Below are 23,046 nucleotides of genomic sequence, written 5' to 3' on the forward strand. Positions count from 1 at the left end.
ATATATATATGTATATGTATATATATATATATATATATATATGTATATATATATATATATATATATATATATATATATATATATATATGTATATATATATATATATATATATATATATATATATATATATATATATATATATATATATATATATATATGTATATATATATATACAGTAATATTGGGAATTTTATTATAATTTAAAAAAAACTGTTTTCTATCAAAATATTATAAAAAGTTATTTATTATTTACTGTGATGGTAAAGGTGATTTTTTTTGCAGCCATTACTCCGTTCTTCAGTGTCACATTATCCTACAGAAATCATTCTTATATGCTTATTTTACATTTAAGTAACAGTTCTTATTATCAGTGTTGAATTCATTATGTTGTACTATTTAATAGTAAATGTGATTTACCATCATTCTTTGATGAATAGAAAGCATTTATTTGAAACATTTTTTTTGTAACATTATGAATGTCTATGCTGTCACTAATGAATCCTTGCTACAGTTATACAAGTGTTAATTTCTTAAAAACAAACAAAGAAACAAACATAATAATAATAATGGTAATGTAGTTTTAAATGGCAATCGTTTGCATTTTTTTTTCAGGTCAACAAATTACATTTTACAGTGTTTGAGAAAGATATGGTCATTTGTCATAAGCCATTAGAAGTAGAATCCCTCTTATTATCAGTTTTTCTGCCTTAATTCACACTAATAGTAGTCTAAAACACATGCTAGAATACAAGTCCATGCTTTACTTGTGTTACTTTAGAACTCTGTAAATCATCAAACAGCATAGCCAAACATCTGCTTGTATAGATCTTAAATGTCAGGGGTGGATTTGCTGTGAAACATGTTTTACAGAGTGTGGAAGAAAAGGAAAGTGACCCACACATTGTAAGGGGGATGTCTAATGGACACTTCCCACCTCCACTCACTGGGTACTTGAGCTGAGTGTGCGTTTTTTTTTTCCTTTACAAGCCACAGTTCATCATCATGTCAATTTGCCACAATCTTTGCTTGGCAACCTTGACATCCTTTCCCTGTTCACACAACTTTGAAGAATGCATGAAATGCCATTAAAGTCAAAATCTATGCAAACTTTCCAGCTTTCAAAGAGATAATCAAGAAGAATAGGCTTATGTTAGCTCATTTGCATAAACTTAGAATAAAAGCTTACTAATGAACAGTCTGTCTTATTTCCTTCAAATAAGAGAGCGAGGCAATAATCAAATACATGCACACTCTCTCTCTACCTCTGTCTCTCATACACACACACACACACAGACACACAAATACATAAATACACAAACACACACACACACACACACACACACAGTGGTTCTCATCAGTGGATTGATGAGAAACTTCACACAATATGTTATATATGGACACTTGGAAAAGTACAGCTATACATCATATTTTTGATAGAACCTTTCAACTGCTATACATGATGAGACATCTGTAATTGAAAAGTGTGCGAGCAAGAGCTTAGTAAGAACTTTTGAGTGACATTGGCTCTTGGCAGTGTGGGAGTGACCCTATTTAATGCCGAAAACCAAGAACAGGGTGTCTCCTCAATCACTTTCAAAGAGAACACCCTTAAATGTGTTCATTTAATACTTCCCGCAGAGTGATCCTGTACACTGTAATCTTTCCAAATGCTACACTATTCCTGCTTCCATTTCCATCTCTTTTCACTTCAGCCGTTTGTATAGCAAAGAAACATTCTGTATAGGGTTCACTCTTTGTTGCCACTGCTCTGTGCTGCTACTTATGGAGAGCCCAGGCTAATAAGATGACACAGACTGCATACTTGTCTGATCAAGACAGGAGCAGATATAGAATAGAGGGGCTTGTGGTGCAGGTAATGGGCTTTTCAGGAACACAATGTTACAGTGAGGTCATTCACAGCCACATGATTTACAGCCACAAAAGACTTCCAACGAGTCCTGGAAACCCTGGGAAATAGATGACAAATTTTCCAGTCCTGGAAATCACATGGAAAATTTGAAAGAAATTAAAATGTCCTGGAAAAGTCCTTGAAGTCCTGGAATATGATTACTGAAAAAGAGTGGGAAACTGTGTGTGTTGTGTTGAAGCCTGTTGGGCTGAGTTAGCTTTACCTCACCTCCAAAAAATAAAATAAATAAACCTTTTTGATTTATGGCCTAAGAAGAATGTTGTTTTGAAGATACATTTCAAAGATTGTATAGGCTACAGTGTATCTCAGAAGTCCTTGATCTTTTCAGGACACATTTATGCATTTGGCAGACGCCTTTATCCATATTGATTTGCACCCCATTCAAGGTAGACATTTTGCTAGTATGGATGTTCCCTGAGAACTGAACCTTTGACTTCGCCTAGCACCATGATTTACTTGTTGACTCAAGAGTATATGTGGGCGGGGGAAATAACACCCTCAGAGAAAAACAAAAACAAATTAGCAATGGAAAAATTAATTTAATATAGGATACATTCATTTATGTATGTATTTTTTATGAATGTGCTTCTGATTTTAAAATAATTTTAGAGCATATGTACACTAGTACTGTTCAAAAGTTTGTAGTCAATCAAGTTTTATTTTTTTTATTTTTAATAAATTAATACTTTTATTCATCTAGGATGGTGTAAATTGATCATAAAGTGACAATAAATTAAATTTCTATTTTAAAATACATTTATATTTCAAATAAATGCTTTTAAAAAGCTTTTTATTCAAAAATTATTAAGATAGAAAATAATGCATTTATTATATGATAATATCTCACCGAATTAAAATGAACGCAGCTCTGTTGAGCATAAGAGACTTCTTTCAGAATCATTAAAGAAATCTCAATCTTGTTAAAAAAAAAGAGTCAAAAATGCTAATTTTATAAATTGTGTTGTCAGAATAGTTCTCTCTTGATATGCTGTGATTCTATTTTCCTCTTTCTTTCCCCCAACTTCCTGCCATTGTCCATGGTCATATTAGCAATGGTGTCCCAAAAACACCTCTATGCACTTAAATAGTGATTGTACTGTACATAAATATAATGGAATTGCAAGGTGAAATATTTTACTAGGGTACAGCTGTATTGGGTAATAAATGTGCTTCCAGGTATTCAGGGGAGAATTCAGAAAGCCTAGTACACAGTCTACATTCACATCAAATGCCTTATAGCAGCACATTACAATGATTGTGTTGAATAAATGTGATAACTAGATATCTGAGCGTAACCACATAACATAGGGCACGCTCAAAGACTTTTAATGGAGCACAATGCGGGTAAAATATATATATTTTTTGTAATAGGTGTGGTCATTCCAGAAGTCTGCTGTCACATTGCATTTCTGTTACCTAAAACCAAATGATAAAACCACGTTTTTATGTATCATTTCCAACATTCTTTCTTTGCCAGCTAGCCTTCACTAGTCTGCAGCGAGCAAATAGACTCCCAAAATGGTTGACAAGAGTTTTGCCCTAGGTCAGAGTGAGATGGTAACATGCCCTTGGAGAATTGCTGCCACTGTCTGTCAGAAAGAGGGTTGGACCATGTGAGGTGAGCGAGTGCTCTTGAAGGTCAGGTCATTGTTTTTCATTTCGTTCATGAGATATACTTTTGTTTGAAAGCGTAGACCCACTCCCAGCTCAATTCTGTCTTTTGTTTGTGTAAGGAATATTTAATAATAGCATCCTTTCTTTCTTCCCATCTGCATGGCTGAGCTGTTGACTCACTGCTGTGCATGGTATAACTGTGTGTAGATTTGTTAAGCACCCAAGGCCTCTACAGTAATGTCTATAATTAGATCACGTTTATTTAGAAGACATATTTTTCACAGCTGGTTGCAACACAGAGGATAATATGTCAGAGCAGAGGGGTGTGGATATGATCATTTGATTATTGCAGATCTTTCAGGATTTTATAATTGACAAAGTATTGGATGCCTGTTTGGCAATGATTCAGCATCTTTGTTTGAAAGAGTGTGGTCCCTTGGGAGGTAGTCTGAGAACTGGAACAAAAAGATGCTTACTTTCATTACCTTGCACTTGTTCATAGGAAACTTGCTCAGTGATTGTCAGTGAAAGAAAATACTACTTACTAAACTCCCTTGACAATTGACACTGTTTTAATAATTCCATTATATAATTTGTCAGCTAAGAAGCACAAAATCAAGGTTAATTATGAATTATACTGCTTCCTACACCTATTTTTTCTCCACATTATTATTTTAAAGGAATGGTTCACCAAAAATCTTTAAGTCTGGTATCCTTTACTTACCCACATATCTTTCAGAAACCCATATGACTTTCTTTCTTCCACTGAGCACAAAAGGAAAATGTCCAAACTCCTACTTTTTCTACAATGTATGTCAAGCAAGATTTGCAACCCATTATTTTCAGTCTGTTCTTCACACAGAGCTATTGCATGGCTTCAGAAAAGAAGTTCATGTGACTTCTATACTATCTTCTATGATTCTTGTATGCTGCCTTTTTGGAACTTGGAATCAGAAACTCGTGTAATCTATGCACAAAAGTTTTATTCATTAAACACATTACTAGTCTAAACAAACACACAATCACACATACAGTACATAGGGGGAAGGGCAAATGAGACTGATTGAATGAAACCATTCAGGGCATGAAGCTATTAAAAAGTAATCAGTTAACCATTTGCACAGAACCTCAGCATTGTTTTACATCAGGGTCTACAGCTTATACTAAACCTATGTTTCCTTTAGTTAAATGTACAATACTTGGATTCCCTTGGACACTGAATGAGCATCTGGATGTATTCTCGGGTGAAAGTCGGTTTGAAGGTTCGATAGCAATGGAATTGCAATTACGTTCTTCCGGGTTGAAGAGTGACTGACTCCAAAGATGTTATTCTGACTTGGTGGTGTTCGGGAGAGTTCTCTCTCATGTGAGAAGCCGGTGTGGGTGAGGTCCCGTGGGTATCGGTTGGACCAGAGCAGAAGATGTGAAGTGTGAGATGGGTCACGGATGTGAGGCCTTTTTAACTTCTGTGAAGCTCAGACCTACAGGTGCTCAGTGAGCCAATAGTGACTTAGGCTGATGAGACACGGCAACTTATTGAGTAATTTTGCCGGGCCACTTTGTTTTTTATTAGCAATGTTACTTTGGCACTTTCCCATTGAAGATGGGTAACTAATTTCTATCTGGACACTTAAGATCTGCCGTGGGCCCTGTAACTCCCCTGGTTACCCGTTGACGGCAACATAGGGCAAAGTTGCCCGGCAGCATTGGTCAAAAAGTTGCCCAGTGTATCATCAGCCTTAAATCTTTGGAGGGGAAGTTTACGATTCTTTGTGGAGTGTTAGTAGGGGATGTGCAATATATATATATATATATATATATATATATATATATATATATATATATATATATATATATATATATATATATATATATATATATATATATATATATATATATATATATATATAAATATATATATATATATATTATGACGTTTTTCTCCAAATACCAGCACGATTGCAAATATGATACTGATTTGGTAAACAGTTCAGTTAACAAGAAGTTAATTTTAAAGGCACAATATATAGTTTTTCGATGCTAGAGGGAGCTTATTTAAAATAAAGACCAGGTAGCATAGTTTGATGACGCTGTGACTGAGTGTGGACTCATGGGATTTGTCGTCTTCATCCCCACCACAGCTGGTGCAATCCGATGGGCCTCGGGCAGAAATCATGTTCATGGATGATTTAATGATTTATTAATGTAGTAGAATGTAGCAGGGTGAGGCTGAAAGCCTTCCGGTTGTGCTTGTGTGGGGACAAAAAGCAGCGCTGTTTTATTATTCTAGATGCATTTGAAAGCTGTGTTATAATGCTACTCTGTTAATTAAAATGCACAACATTTTAAAGCGTCTTTGGAGTTTCCATGTTTCCCATCCATTCGAGGGGAAGTCGTGGCCTAATGGTTAGAGAGTCTCGGGCTGGCAGGAATTGTAGGAGAGGGGAGTGCATGTACAGTGCTCTCTCCACCCTCAATACCACGACTGAGGTGCCCTTGAGCAAGGCACCGAACCCGCAACTGCTCACCTGCTTTAAATCTTTCTGTAGATCTTCGGTTCGAAGTGTTTAAATGTATACATAAAATACAGGATGTGTTTATGATCTCTTGGAAATGTATTGAAATGTAACTAGTGTTAACTTGAAAGAGCAATGAGCCACTGACAGGCCGGTCTCTGTCTTCTCAAAGTAAACAACACCAAAAGGTCTTAATAACATTGAAAAATCTGTCTTTAAACCCCCCTCTGAACAGAGGTTAACTGAATGGGCCTGACATTGCACAGTGAAGAGTGAACATCTGTTATTAGCAGGGAAGGAGAGACTGACATGTTAACTTCAGTGGAAAGAACTGCCAGGTGAGGCTGAGATACTCTGTCAATCCAGCGGGTTGGCTAATTGCCAGAAGAAAGCTTGAACTGTATCGACTGTGGCAGTGACACCCAGCCTTGCGTTTTTAACCCCTAAACCTTATAATTAAAACACCTCGCCTCTGACAGTTTGGACACTGTTACAAGCTGCCTGTTACGGCCAGCTAGCTTTCAGCTTCAAACAGTGATGAGAGAACTAAAGAAAACAAAAAAATATATATCTTCCCTCTTGTTCTGTGTCATAATGTGATTTAAAGGGGATCTGGGTTCCAGAGTCTGGTTTTTACGAAACATTACACATTTTCCCAAAGCTTATTAAGGGAATTTTAAGGCTTAAGAGCTTTTTTTGGCATGACCTCATCATGCAGATTTACAACACATGCAGTCAGTCTGTGTATTGCCTGTAGGCACAATGCATTGACATCTTTACTTCATGATACAAAGCCCTTTGTTAAGGCCTTGATCTGCTGCTTTTGAGGATGATATAAGCCTATGAGCATTATTTTCTTATTTACTTATAGAGCAGTTATTAAAGGTGGCATGAAATGAAAATTCACCATCTATTTTGTAAATGCATTTTATTGATCTTACTGTGACATAATCTATGTACAGACCTTTTCAGTTTTTAATGTACAGTGAAAGCCTGTCGACACCAAGAACAATAACTATTACAATAACGATAAATATTACAGTTTTAATAAACTAGAAATAAAAAAAGGACAAAAGGCTGAATCTTTTTGTGATAGCAATGAGCTCAATGTGGGCCAAATCTGACCAATTTTCTGTCCGAGCTGAATGATAAATAGACTTGCCAGCTACATAGAGTGTCTACGGTTCACCTTGGCCGATACCCAAACAGGCCACATTTGAGCAAGAGTTTCAGACTTTTTTGGGGGGGGGGCAGATATAATATTAGAAAACAAAATGAATCTTTACGTTTTTCAGGAGGCTTCCCTCAGAAATGGTCACTTATGCTGTACACATCCATTCATTTGAGTTTGTTTTCTGTCTCCAGCACTGGTTGACGGACAGACCCTAGACGCAATAGATTGCGAATTTACCAACACTTCATTTTTTTTTTTTTTTCTAGGTGTTTATTATTGGCTGACGGTGGCTTTGCCATGTCAAAGATAGAGGGTCTCAAAACTATCTTCTAAAGCACAAGTGTCAGGGGAAGTATTTTATTAAGTTGCATCTTGAAACTCGTGGCCAGCCACTGTGAGCAATAATAAATGGCTTGCATCCTTTAGAATTTATTTTTATTTTATTTTTTTTGGTGTGATATGGGATATTCCATGACACAGATGCGGATGAGATCTAAGCTATGTTTACATCCGTGAGGTTATTTGATATATCAAGTTGTTTATTTTAAGTTTGGTTTACTAAAGGCATACTGTTTGTGTGTGTGTGTGTGTGTGTGTGTGTGTGTGTGTGTTTGTAAATAATATCTTCTTGATGCACATTTGATTTAATTAAGAAATACTTGAGGGTTTTAATTTAATTGGTTAATATTTATATTAATATTTATATTTTAAAATGAGTAATGTGTTCACTAGAATATTAACTTTTTTTTAATCATCTAAAACCAAAACCTCTTTCTCCACTGACAGCTATGGGAAAGAATGTTCTTACAAATATGTATATTGCATATGTTTCATTATATCATATGTTTTGTATATTATTATCTGTTTATTCATACTACTATAACATATTATATTTGTTATAAACTTATTTTGTGTATATCACATGTAGTTCTTTAAATCATTGTTGATCTATTGACCTTGGGAAATTTCAAAGGTGTATGCACCGTGGTATTGACTAAAATCTTGATAATGTGACAACCTTGATTCTCAATAGCATTTTTGTACTGTAGATATTGTTTCTGTTTAGAGGAGAAAAAGTAGAAAGTCTTCAATCTGGTGTAAGTAATATGGGTAACACTTTAGTATAGGGTCCAATTCACACTATTAACTAGTTGCTTATTAGCATGTCTATTATTAACGAATTGGCTGTTTATTAGTGCATATAAAGTACATAAAATGCATCCAGACATCCATAATCCTACCCAATACCCTAAACTTAACAACTACCTTATAAACTATTAATAAGCAGCAAATAAGGAGTTAATTGAGGCAAAAGTCATAGTTAATGGTTAGTTAATAGTAAGAATTGGACCCTAAAATAAAGTGTGACCGTAATATGACCGGGACTTTGAGATTATTCCATCCATTTAAGGTGTCTAAACAGCAGCATGTCCAATAACAATTGGATCTACTTATATTTGCTGATCAAATTTCCCTTTTCTGATCAAATAAGCCCTGGATAGCGTTTATCAAACCAAATGGAGGTAGTAGGTGTCATAAAAACTATGCAAGCATACCCTAATATCCTTGAAATACACCTTTGCAGGAGATCACAGTATGCCAGAAGGTTAAATATACAGTCATATTTCTGTGTAGATGAAGCCATTACAGCACTCAGACCCTAGCGCTAGTGCAACAGGAAATATGCCAAAAGACTTACACCTCGCAAAGTCAGTGTTTATCATCACTGTAAAGCAATCATTTTAGATGACTGTTCCGCGTTCGAGAAAATAGCCCCTATCACATAAAAGTGCTTCCCCCTTTCCATAAACATAGATTATTTTCCTTCAACAATTTTATCCTGGCTGCCATCTTTGGCACTTGAAACCTTTTTTCATCATTCTTGCATTTTCCCCACCGTAACATACAACGTGCACTCTAACAGTATAAAACGTTTTCTTAAAATATGACCAGCAATACCATTATCATTTCTCCACAAAATAGATCCCACTGTCATGCTTATCATTAGATTTTAAAACAAACACTGTCTCTGGCCGCCATATGTGGCGACAGATGTCATCAAGCAGCTCTGAGGGGGAAGACAGACAACCTGTCTACATAACTGAAGCTAGGAAATTGAAGTTTAGGGGAAACACAGACAGAACATTTGCATTCTCTACATGTCCTTCATCTAAGATTCATTCTTCTCTGGAAAAGCTCCAGAGAGTCTGATGTACACGAACTGTGTGAAAAGGTTTGGCAAGGTCGTGAGAGCTTTATGAGAACAGCAAGTGATGCCTGGGTTTGAGATGTTCTCATCAAGCCATTTTATATCACTGTTTTATAATATTAAATACAAGTATTTTAAATAGAACTTTGAAAATCCCCACAAAGGTTTTTTTTTTTTTTTTTTTTCAAAAAGCACAGTATAAAAACCTTCAAATATAGCTTTTCTATCTTTAGTTTTTTTTTTTTATAAAGCCTTCTTTGATTGAGGCCACAATTGTAATGTGAATAATATGAATCAGCCTCTGTATTGATGCTGTTCAAAGTTAAAAGATTTAAGTTCCACGTGCACAACATGCTGGCAGTGAAATGTTTTTTATTTTTTATTTTTTCTCTGCAAGGTATCATTAGTCTGCAGAAGAGAGATACAAGGCTTTGGGACATGTAGGACAGTAAATACAGATGCAGTAAAATAACAGTAGCAATATACCAAACATTTGAAGGTACAGTGGGAAAAAAAATATTTATTTGATCCCCTGCTGATTTTGTAACTTTGCCCCCTTACAAAGAAATGAAGGGTCTGTAATTTTATGGTAGGTTTATTTTAACATATAGAGACTGAATATCAACCAAAAATTCCAGAAATAAAATGCGTTATAAAAGGTTAGAAATGGATTTGGATTTCAGTGAGTGAAAAAAGTATATGATCCCCAAGCAGAACATGATTTAGTACAAGCACAGAGGAAAGATGTGTTTTGTATTTGTTCACCAGGTTTGCACACGTCTCAGGACGGCCTGTAAATGTGTCTTATTGAGCAGGGGGACCTTGCGGGCGCTGCAGGATTTCATTCCATTTGGGCGTAGTGTGTTACCGGTGTTTTGCTTGGTGACTGTAGTCCCATTAAGATCATTAACAAGCTCCTCCTGTTTAGTTTGGGGCTGTTCCCTCACCTTTCTCATGATCATCCTTACCCCATAATGCAAGACCTTGCACGGAGCTCCAGACCGAGGCTGATTTATGGTTGTTTTGTATTTCTTCCATTTCGGAATTATCTCACCAACAGTTGTCTCCGTCTCACCAAGCTTCTTGCTGATGGTCTTGTACCCCATTCCAGCCTTGTGCAGATCTACAGTCTTGTCTCTGACATATTTTGACAGCTCTGTGGTGTTTCCCATGGTGGTGGGAGAGGTTGGAATGAAAGATACAGATTGTGTGGACAGGTGTCTTATACACCTAACGAGCTGACATTAGGAGTAACTTCTTAAAGTGGCAGGACTAATCTGTGTTCCACATGGGCACATAACCAATCTGTGGGAGCCAGAATTCTTGTTGGTTGGTAGGGGATCGAGTACTTATTTCAATCACTGAAATGCAAATACATTTCTAACATTTATATAATGTGTTTTTTCCTGGATTTTTTGGTTGATATTCTGTCTCTGTCCGTAAAAAATAAACCTACCATAAAAACAATACAGACCCTTCATTCTTTGTAAGCGGGCAAACTTACAAAATCAGTGTGGGATCAAATAAATATTTTCCGCACTGTACATTAAGTATTTGGACACATAGGCCACATATAAAGTCTCAAACATGGCATTTATTTTTTTAAGAAAAATTCTGGCAACTTTTGCCAGATTTATTTATTTATTTATTTTAATAAGCACTATTTATTAAATGTAAAGTTCTGGCAACTTCTGGTTATTTTCATTGTTCTCAAATTTTAAATGTGATTACAGTCATTTAATTATAAAGGTGTGCGTCATGATTTTATTTATTTATTTTTATTGAGAAAGCAACTGAACATCTTTAAAAAAAAAAAAATTGAATAGTCTCGGGCAATTTCATAAAGGTCCCATTGATTCTCCCATCTCAGCAGGTTGCTCTCTGTGTTTTCCAGGTGCATCCATTTTACAATTTTTAACAAATTATCCAAGTAACAATAATTAGTCTATATCACTCAGTCCAAATGCTTCTTCTAAATTACCTAACTAAATTGCAGGTTTGTTTGTGTTTGGCTAAGATTACTTTTAACTTACAAGAAACCATACATGTCTGCAGGATCCACTAACCACTTTTTAGAAACTTTATATAGAGATTTTCAGGGACACCATAGGCCTCCATAGCACGGTAATTGTGTGATTCAGACAGTCTTCACTCTGCTTTTGTGCATGATTTTGAAATTCAATACTGAATCATTCATCGCACTTCTCAGAAGCCTTGTAGTAGTAGTATGTTTTTCAAAGATCTCAAGATTAATGACTTGAAGATTTCTGAACACGAGGCTTCAGCAAGCCAAACGATGTATGTGGATTAAAACAGTCCTGATTCTTTCCAGATATTTTTAGGAAGTCATCATTAATTTTATTTTTGTGAAAGAAATCCCCTCTATTTACCATTAGGCCATTCAGGAGTCCTTGGGCACAGAACTACATTAATAAAAAGAGGAAAGAAGATGATCTTATCTTCACATCTGGAGCCCTTATTAGACAAAATTAATTACTTAAATCTTGAGCACATGCTACTTCATCAAAATGAGAGATCCTAAAGTTATGGCTTCAGAAATAGAGACATTTACCCATAAAATTTATGCAGTTCATCACATCAGACTTTAAATATGAATTTGATGATAATTGATTATTCGCTGAATTATCAGCAGCAGTCAATATGTGCATATACCTGGTTCAAAAATAAAATATGTTAATGCAGTAATTTGAAGAATAATCATGATTGACACAAAACATACTACATAGTCAAAAAAGCGGATACCTTATAAATTGTGTCGCTGTTGTGCTTTAATTACTACCACTGCTTCACTGAGGGAGATATATTTTAGGCTATAACAATGAAATGGTTTCTGACTTCCACACAGTTTTAGCCATCAGGACTAATTGGTCATGCACAGTGGGCACGCTGATTTCTGCAAGATTATAAATTATTAAATAAAAGAAGGATAGTCTAGTTTCAGAAGCGTTGAAGTTCAGTGAAGAGCCTCGGTGTCACATAAGGTCTTTCCCCATGTAAAATTACTTATGTAAAAATAACACTTTTTCAATTTCCTTGCTTATTATAGTTATGACAAATGAAGTGAATTTTATCAAATCTTATTGAGAACGTGTTCACTGAATGTGCCTTATTGAAGCTTTTACAGATTTAGGTTACTAAATAGTCTACTAAAGAAAAAACACTTTTTTTTAAGAATATACATAAATATACATAGTTTAGTGTCTAATAATAACACAGCTAATAAAGCAATTGGACTCAGCTATTTTTTATTTAATTTTTTTCATTGTGCAAATACCACATGCTAGGCTTTCCATTGACAATGATTCATTGGTCCCTACAGATCTGCTGTTCATTCTCTCTTGTTCTCTCTCTATTATTTGTGTTTTCCTTTTAATGTGATTCCTTTTTAATTCAGCTTATAAAAATAGCAGCACTAATTAATTTGTAGCATTTTATATACAATAATGTACTTGCATCAAATGTTAATCCTCTTTGTCCGTGGAAAGCTGACGTTGTAAATGTGCTCATGGTCTTTTAACACATTTCTCCATGGGGGGCTGTAGTGCTAAGTGCATGTCATCTTGCTTTTGCACTGTTCCAATGTTCTTTGTTTTTTAATTGCCCACTTACATAATTGTTTCATTAGCTCTTGCTAAAAATATTTGCCTGGAAATTCGAAGACAAGATGTGTGCGGGCACCTCTGCTGAGCAGAGCCAGTAAATATTAGGTTAATTGAGTCGGTTACAGTAGCACTTAGGGCTCAGTGCTGCCATTCCGTATTATTTGCATATATTAGGAACACCGCTGCAGTCTTGGGAAGAGGGAGTCCCGCTAGGTAAAGCAGTAGGAATTGACTTGTCTCTGCTCTGTGTGTGGGAGAGAACAGAGTTCATACATCTCACCTCCAATGCGGTATATAATACAGTACTTTAGGACTGACAAAAGTTTAGATGCTTTTACACAAGAATGTATTAAAATGCAAAAAAAATAAAAAATAAAAAATACCTGCAACTGCAAGGTTGCACTTATTTGATCAAAAATGCAGTAAAAGTATTAATATTGTGAAATATTACTTAAAAATAACGTTTTTCTATTCTAATTTATATATATATTTTTAAAGATGTATTTTTGGCAGCCATTAATTCAGTCATTCAATTTTTTGATGAATAGAAATTTAGGAAAAGTGAAGAAAAGCAGTGAGCAGCTGTTTAATTTTTTATTTTTTAATGTTTCAAATCTTACCAGTTTGTTAAGTTATCTTATAAATCCTTTACAGTGTACAAAACAAACGTTGCAAAATGGCATAGCTGCATTTGTATGAAATGAGAGAGCAAATTAAATAATTGTACACATAATATTGAATTGAGTTTGAACATTTTATTAGCTAACCAAACACAAAGCTACCACGAAGAGAGAATGTTCCTAGCAAGAGTACAGCGCTTACTTCAGTTACCCAAATTAGCCTGTGTTATCAGCTTTTACTGGTTGTTATTGATGGATAACGCACCCCCGAATGTCGCAACTGACCAATCAGACCATCAAGTATTCCACTGAGCCATGTAATAAATACTATTGTATTTATTATACAGTATTATGTGTCAATATCATACAGTGTATAATATATACAACATTATACAGATAGATGGTAAACAATTTACATACACTTACATACAAGTATTTGAAGTATTTTTTTTATTAAATACTGACCTGAATTAGATATTTCACATAAAAGACGTTTACATGTAGTCCACAAGATGAAATAAAAGTTGAACTTGATTCTTAATACTGTTTTGTTACCTGGATGATCCATGAATCTATTTATTTTTATGCTATTAGTTGTCCATGAGTCCCTTGTTTGTCCTAAAAAGTCACACTACTTGCTGTTCTTCAGAAAAATCCTCCAGGTCCCACACATTCTTTGGTTTTCTAGCATCTTTTGTGTATTTTATCCCTTTCTAACAATGACTGTATGATTTTGAGATCCACCTTTTCATACTGAGGACTCTGCTCCATTTCATACTCCATTCTGAACATAACCAATGTAGTATATACAATTATACATTAAGGCATTTCATCTATTAATACATTTTACCTTGCATGTCTTTTTATATTTCTGTATGTATTTAACATCTTGAGGGAGTGTTTCATGAGTAATGCCACAGTTGGGGTTTTTAAGGCTTATGAGGGATGCTATCATAGAAAAGAGGTTGCCCAAGACCTGAAATGAAAATCATTGGTGGTTTATTAGTATTACATTTCGTTTGAAGATGGTTGTGACAGTAATGGCGTTGCAATCTATATGTGCACTTCTGATGAGGAACTGACCCTGAAGGCATATAGAGTCTCATAATTAAACAAGCCGTCAGCTAGATTCAGATGGTGGATGAACCAGAAGACTTTTCTGGAAGTGCTTTTCCGAAGTGCCACAGAAATCTTGGTTAATGAGGTAGCTGATGTCGAACTGTGCTCATGAGGAACTTGCTTTAACTTTTTGGAGAGAACCCACTGTTTGCAGTAAACAACAGTAGGTGGGCTAATATTTAATCTGAGGAATGTTTATTATAATTACCCCTGGATGAGCTCTTATGCAATTAGCTATGCGGTACTTCTTAACTTAACATACTCTTCTACTGAGTTACAATGGATTGCCATACTTCTAGGCCACTCAGCACCCCAGACAGAAATTAACATGAAGGACAGATTTTAGAGTACATTGTGGATTCTGAATTGAAGCATCACTTGTCTGTGATATTTCTGTGGAGAGTTCGGTTGCTTGGCTCGTTCAACAGTGTAAACAGTGTCCTTGGAGTGCTTTGTTAACACCAGGCCATTTTATTTATTATTATTATTATTTTGCTGATTGCTTCACCTGCCAAATATGTCCTGAATAAAATGTTCTGTTCAGTTCTTCTGTTTTCATTAAATCTAAAGCAATTTCTTTATATTATTTCATATCTTGATTATGTATGTGCAGAGGCAAACACAACTCTGTTGTGCACACCATCCATTTATTCTGTAATATAAAGACAATATCCTGAGTGTAAGTTTGAGAAAGATGGATATGAATTAGAGTGAGCTCTTGCGCTTGGTTTTGAAAGATGAAGTTGTGATTTAATGAAGTATGATTAATCAAGTTTTCCAGTTGTTATTAATCAAGTCCATCCAATCTGCTAGACTGTGTTGTTTAAAGTTGTGAAAATGCAAGCCCTGATTACCTGGGGAACTAAAGGTAATTTGATTATTTGCCACATAGGGTAAAACTTAACAGTTTTTATTACATAGGAAATTGATTTATGGAAAGTGGCATTTGTTTGAGCTATCACTTACTCTAATGGTTAAAGCTGCTTACAGCAGAAGTTTGCAGCTTAACTGTCAAACAACACTATATTTTGGTGTTAGGGAATGTATGTATACTGTTTCTGTAATGTGTTGTGAAGTTTGAAACATTCAGAGTGGCTTTATGTAATTAGACCAAGAAAAAGAAATAAAACATAAACAAGAGCACTAGATCTGTTTTTTTCTATCTCCTCTATTTGACATGTGACTTATGCATACACTGATTAGCTGAGAAAGTCTGTTTGCCTGTATTGTGTTCTGTAGAGTCATGGACATCACTTTGGCTGTTTGTCAAGAGCACTAGTTTGTAAATGTCAAGCTAATATTTTTCAATCACTGTGTGAGAATTTCCATGAGATACTATGCCAGTGGTTTATGATTGGTCAACACATGGCAATGGTCAGGATTAAGAATGTTATGTTTAGCATAAAATAAGCAAATTATGCCATATTAGTTATTAGCTAGTATATGTCATGCTGTCAGTCTCTGTTTTCCTGGGTGTTCCCTAGTGAGCTCACTTCTCCTTAGGGACTTCACCATAGGAACTTTAATTCCTCTAGTCTGGTCCTGTCTTCACAATAATTGCTCTCCAATTAAATCGCACAGGTGCTGACAATCCTTTGTCATTAGTCTCCATATATATAGCTGTCCTTCTCTGTTGTCTGTATGGAGTCCTTACCCTATGTGTGTCGATGTTTCTCGTCTCCCGAGACTTCCCCGTACCTTCTCGTTTTTCCGAGTTCCAGTTTCATCCGGTTCCCTTTTTTGTTTTGTTGGTCTCCCAAGACTGTTTATTTTGTATTTGCCTTTTTGTGCAATAAACCATACTTGTAATTGGATCCACCCTCTCCTTGTGTTTTTTCCCAACACACGATCGTCACAGAAGGACTCCATCCACAAGGATCCAGCAGTATGTCTACTACCATTTCCTCCCCAGCCAGCAAGCGGGAGAGAAATGGTTTTGAGGGCTCTCGCCTAGTGGTGTTCCGGGGGACCAGGGGAGGTCGCTCCAGAGCAAGCGGTCGAGAGGAGGTCCGGCAGCGATCTCCACTGTGGGCTCCCGTCGACCCGGGATTCGGTTGGGGGCCGCCATTTCCCCAGTATACCCCGAGAGCTGTTCCTGATGTTCCTGAGCGGGCCGCTGCCGTCAAGGAGGATGTTCCCGAGCGGGCCGCTGCCGTCGAGGACGTTCCCGAGTGGGCCGCTGCAGTCCAGGAGGACATTCCCGAATGGGCCGCTGCCGTCAAGGAGGACGTTCCCGAGCGGGCCGCTGCCGTCGAGGACGTTCCCGAGCGGGCCGCTGCCGTCCAGGAGGACGTTCCCGAGCGGGCCGCTGCCGTCCCCGAGGCGGTGCCTGAGCAGGTCGCTCCCTTTCCCGAGGCGGTCCCCGATGCTTTTCCGGAGGTCGAGGTGGTGCCCGATGCTGTTCCGGAGGCCGAGGCGGTGCCCGAGGCCGTTCCCGAGGAGGTGCCCGCTGCTGTTCCGGAGGCCGAGGCGGTGCCCGCTGCTGTTCTGGAGGCCGAGGCGGTGCCCGCTGCTGTTCTGGAGGCCGAGGCGGTGCCCGCTGCTGTTCTGGAGGCCGAGGCGGTGCCCGCTGCTGTTCCGGATGCCAAAGCGGTGACCGAGGCCGTTCCCGATGCGGTGACCGAGGTGGTGCCCGAGGCCGTTCCAGAGGTGGTGCCCAAAGCAGAGGCGTCTCACGTCTCCACAGGCAGTCCAAAGTCAAGTCAGGTGCCCATTGACTGTCCAGAGTTGAGTCAGTTCCCGGTTGACCCTCTAGAGTCGAGTCAGGTGTTCATGGACCATCCAGAGTCAGGGTTAGTCACCGTCGACCTTCCAGAGTCAGGGTTAGTTACTGTTGACCCTCCAGAGTCAGGGCTAGTTCCTGTTGACCATCCAGAGTCGAGTCATGTTCCAGTTGTTCCTCCTGAATCAAGTAAGATTTCTATCGACCTTCCAGAGTCTAGTCAGGTTCCCGTTGACCCTTCAGAGTCGAGTCAGGTGCTCGTGGACCCTCCAGAGTCAGGGTTAGTCACCATCGACCTTCCTGAGTCAGGGTTAGTCACCTTTGAACTGCCAGAGTCCGGATTAGCCACCATGGAATTTCCAGAGACAAGGCTAGTTACTGCTGAACTTTCAGAGTCAAGTTTAGTCACCAGTGATCTTCAAGGACTGAGTCAAGTCATCGGGGATTTTCAAAGACTGAGTCAAGTCACCGGGGATCTTCATCCTCTCGGGGGTCTGGCCACGAGGACGTGGTGGTCTTCCGCTCCGCCCTGGGGGACTCTGGCCTCGACCAAGAGGATGTGGTGGTCTTCCGCTCCGCCCTGGGGGGGCGTTTCTGCTGTGACCACATGGTGGTGATGGTCCTCTGCTCCGCACGGGGGACTTGATGTCCTCCATGGACCCTTGTTTTTGTGTTTTTGTTTTCTTTTGTTTTTCTGTGTATCTCCTTCTTTGGACCTTGCCCTACATCCCTCCCCTTTATCCTCCGCCGTTCCACCACCATCCTGGACTCCTTGTTTTGTGTTCCACCTCTCCTGCTTCTGCCTTTCCATTTCACCTGGTTGTTCCATCTTTGTTTTTCCATTTTACCTGGTTGTCCTGTCTTTGTCTCTCCATTCCACCTGGTTGTTTGTCTCTGTCTGTCCATTCTATCTGGTTCTCCTGTCCCTGTTTTCTGTCCCTCCGTTCCTCCCCCTAGTCCGCCGTCGCTCCACCTCCCTCAAATCGCAAAGGTGCTGACAATCCTTTGTCATTAGTCTCCATATATATAGCTGTCCTTCTCTGTTGTCTGTATGGAGTCCTTACCCTATGTGTGTCGATGTTTCTCGTCTCCTGAGACTTCCCCGTACCTTCTCGTTTTTCCCGTTACATCCGGTTCCCTGTTTTGTTTTGTTGGTCTCCCAAGACTGTTTATTTTGTATTTCCCTTTTTGTGCAATAAACCATACTTGCAATTGGATCCACCCTCTCCTTGTGTTTTTCCCAACACATGATCGTCACAGTATATTAGCTTTTGACAGTGGAATAACCTATATATTAAAATTATATTGACTTATACACTACTGTTGATTTAACCAAGAATGCAACAATTATGAAGACTGTTAGTAAAATCACAGTAAAAACAGTCAAATCAATTTAAACAAAAAGATGTTCTTTTAAACTTATTTTTCATCAAAGAACCTAAAATAAAAAAAAAAAAATTGACTGAAACAAGCTTACAGAACATATAGGGCCTAGCTTACTGAAAAAAAGTTATTCTTTCAGATGAAAATAACAATAACTTGATGTCTAGCATTCAATAAAAAAAGGTCACCCAAAATACTTGTTTAGAGCAATTGAAAGAATACAGTAACCAATGTAAAATTGAGGGCTTTAAGCTAATACAGAGAGTGATTTTCCAAAAAAAAAAAAAAAAAATTACAGTGGGAGCCAACAGCCTGTCATGGAGAAAAAAAAAATCTCTGAATGCTCCTTTTTCTATCGTGTCTACTGATTTTGGTTAATATGCACGAGGGAGAGAGAGAGAGAGCAAGACAGCGCTCATGTAGTTTGAAGACTGTGAGTGCGTGAGCTTCCGGGGATCTCTCTCGTACGCGTCCTGTCAGGCAGCAGTCATTCTATTCTACATCACTCACCCATCAAATAAGGCTTTGACAGCCGCCAAAAAAAAAAAAAAAACAATGCAGAAAACCCCCTGGATTGGTTATATAACGTTGGACAGAATGTTGATCCGGCCATCGCGTATATTCAGCGCACATAAGGTAAACGTTGCTTTAGAGAGTTTTTTAGAGAAATAAAAACAGGTCGACGAATCGATGCGCATATTTTGAGTCAATGTATTTTTTGCGTCGGCGTCATTGACGTCATCGATGACCTCGATGCGTTGTCCCAGCCCTAATACATACATATATATATATATATATATATATATATATATATATATATATATATATATATATATATATATATATATATATATATATATATGCTTCGATTCAAATTATTTCTGAAGGATCATAAAAACTTGACATATGACAAACACACATTTTTGGGGGGCAGTTACATTTGCTCCTTTGAGTACTTTTTAGTAAAAAGATAAATAAATAAATAAAAACACTGATACAAATGCGTGCCCATATGTAAGAACTGGTGAATATCGAGCATCACAATTAGACACATCATAGTTCTAAAGAGGAAGACAATGATATTGTCACGATCATTCGATGGAGTGCCCATGAACTTCAGTAGAGTGCACTCCACTCAGGACCATTCCACCCATCAACCACCAGATGTCACTTGGACACTAGCACCTCTCATACTGTTGCACCACACCCAAACTTCATTCCCTACGAGTCACTGCATCACAATCACCTTCCCACACCTGCACCTCATTCATCAGCCCATTTCCTTGCCACACCTGCACCTCATTTACACACACATAAAAGCAGCACCATCACTCTCACTCGCTGTGAATTCTTTAGCCATTCTGAAATTTCCGAGTGTTTTTCCCTGTGTTTGGTATTCCTGTGTTTGCCGCTTTTGGACTGTGTATTCCAACTCTGATTCTCTGCTGCCTGTCCCGATCTCTGCTTGTTTCTGGTTATGATTCTGGTTATCCCTGGCACACCTGATGCCATTCCTGATCTCTGACTGTCTGACCATTCTGTTTAATAAATGCTGCACATGGATTCGAATGCCACTGACTCCTCGTTACAGAGATATAGTTCAGAACAAAAACAACAAAAACTTAAAAAACAATTCTAGAATAATTGGATTTAAGAGGATGGGAAGGAAGTGAAGGGAAGATCAGAATTAATATAAATGTTTCCAAGTAACAAGACATGCAGTGCTCTTCAGTCTGGCATGTCATGTCAATTGCTCGTTCATTTGCAATTATCTGCTAATTTCAAGGCATAATTTGGAGTATTTTTGGATTTGCAAAGAAACTTTCTTTTGAACTAAAGAACAGAAAGTCTCATAAATAATTTCATGTGTTTTAGCAAACCCTCACATTTTATTAGCTACTGTATACAGATGCTAGACAGATGCCAGAGTCCTTTAAAACTTTACTTATGTTACTTATGCACTCTAAGATGACTGCCGCTCACAAATTGTCTGTATTAATTTGAGGATGTTTCCCTACCTTCTGCTTTTTTCCAGGTACTATTCTTTTGATGCCAAAGTGATCAAAAACCTACAGATATGATAAAGGAACAAAACATGTTGTTCTTTTTTCCCTAGTGACTGTCTATCAGTGTCTGCCAAACGAGAATGTAATGATTCACTTGTTTCTTCTGCTGGATCAATTTAGGAAAATTACCTCCAATTTTCTCCCTAAGCCAAGAATGTCTTAAAAAAAGAGATCACCAGTCGTCTTCTTTTATGAAGTGTCCTTCTTTGGATCACTGACTTTGAGCAGGTGCCTTTGGTATTGTTTTCACACCGTGGAAATTGCGGAAGCGAATTAAATGCATGATTTTGTTTTAGTGGATATGCTATGCAATAATCATACAATTTATTCATCGCCATTAGCTGAAGGTATCTGTTATGGCCTTAGTAGAGAAGTAAAGCACTTCAAGCTGTGTCTGTATTTTTAAAATACTCCTCTGTTACCCACTGAGGAGCATCACAGAGCCTTTTTTTTCTGCTACAGCTTATTGTTTGCCTCAAATGAACCTTAAAACAAGTTGTATTACAATTTGTGCAACATTACGGTCACACCACGTTGATTTCTCTATCTGTAGCGTGATGAGAGGTTGAATGGCAAAGAGATACGTGTCCTCATCTGTGTTTCAGTTTTAGCACTTCCATTAGCAGGTCCTTGCTTCTTTTAACCCACCAGTCCCCAAAGCCCCGTTGGCTTGGTCCAACACCATAAATAGACTCATGCAAAGACCTCCCTCACCTTTTTTAAAAGTGCATTCTTTTTTAGAAACCCTTTGTTCTTGTCTTCTACCACATCAGCACCTGCTTTGACATCATACTGGCCTTAGGTGTAGCTTAGGGGAGCTGTCTGCCAGTGAGGGAACTCTGGGTGCATACAGTTTAAGACTTTGCCCTGTAACCCTCACCGTAATCAGTCATAGTCGACCAGCCTTGGTGATGAAATGTGTTGTGCAGAGGATGCCATGGCAAGGATTGTGTCAGGCAAACGCCGCGTCCCCTTACCATTACGGATAGTTGCAGGTTCCCCGGGGGCAGGAATCTGGTTTGTGATGTCACAAACCAAGGAAGAAGCTGGTTGTAGTCCCTACCAGCCTATTTTTGTAGTCCTTAAACAGTGATTTCTTTAATTGAAAATATCTCCCTTTGCATTGAACTTTGAGCATCGTAACTTTGCAGACATGGTTTATGCTCTAACAGCAACACCTCTTTGTGGTACAGTATATGCATATACAAAATGTTCATTTCAAAAAGTCTAAGGAACTCGGGAAGGCATGATATGCAAAAAAAAAAAAAAAAAAAAAAGCAAGCTCATGCCTGAAATCTGGACATGTATGTTATTAGCCACTAATTTGAACAAAGTGTTATTGATAGCATTAATGCATATGTATTCCAGTTAAGTGTCTGTGATCAACACTGGCATGCCCATGCTTCAGCCTGACTGCCCTGAAAATGTCTTTTGAAATCCTCCCGCTGTGTCGCAAATGGAGAGTGATTGCTGAGGGACTTGCTTTGTTTGCCTCCTGCTGGTTTTAGGGAGGCAGAGGTGTCTTTGTCATGCATGTGGTTATATTTATAAATATCTTGCTGAAAAACTCAGCTTTTTCGGCAGAGCTCAGAGTTTAAAGCGGTGTCCCCAGATTAGTCTCTCGGTGTAGGTGATCAATGGAAAGAACCTACGTGCAGTTGCCTAAATTTTCAGACACTGCACCGACATCCCACCGAGGCTGAGACTAGTGATAGTTCTATTGTGGCTCCCCCTGAATATTTGTGATAAGACTCAGTAACGGAGCTCTGTGCTGTAGTGCAATAGCAGGGTTGTGCCTAGCTGATGAGCCTCATTGAACTGCAATTGTCACCTTACTTGTGATTTAAAACAGTTTCGTTTTACTCTGTCATGTTAAATATTTGGTGCATATTTGCTGAAAATGCACTGCTTCACGTTGGCCTTTTGATTCTTTCCTGTTTGACTTGTTGTTGTTTTTTAGTGGGTGTGCATGTAGGTTTTGTTATTAATATCCAAGGCATTCGTGTGTTGGCCACCTTTTACCCTGAAAATGTTTAAATGTGTTTTAAAAGAGTATTGTCTTCTAATAAT

General features: G+C 37.9%; 1 protein-coding gene across 2 annotated transcripts in view; it reads left to right on the plus strand.

The window, feature by feature from the left end:
- The window catches only part of astn1 (astrotactin 1), a 205,213-nt gene that overhangs the window by 9,516 nt on the left and 172,651 nt on the right, over positions 1-23,046 (plus strand). The gene's annotated exons all lie outside the window — the stretch shown is intronic.

Source organism: Carassius gibelio, chromosome A2 (genome assembly GCF_023724105.1).
Source record: "Carassius gibelio isolate Cgi1373 ecotype wild population from Czech Republic chromosome A2, carGib1.2-hapl.c, whole genome shotgun sequence".
Classification (NCBI taxonomy): Eukaryota; Metazoa; Chordata; class Actinopteri; order Cypriniformes; family Cyprinidae; genus Carassius; species Carassius gibelio.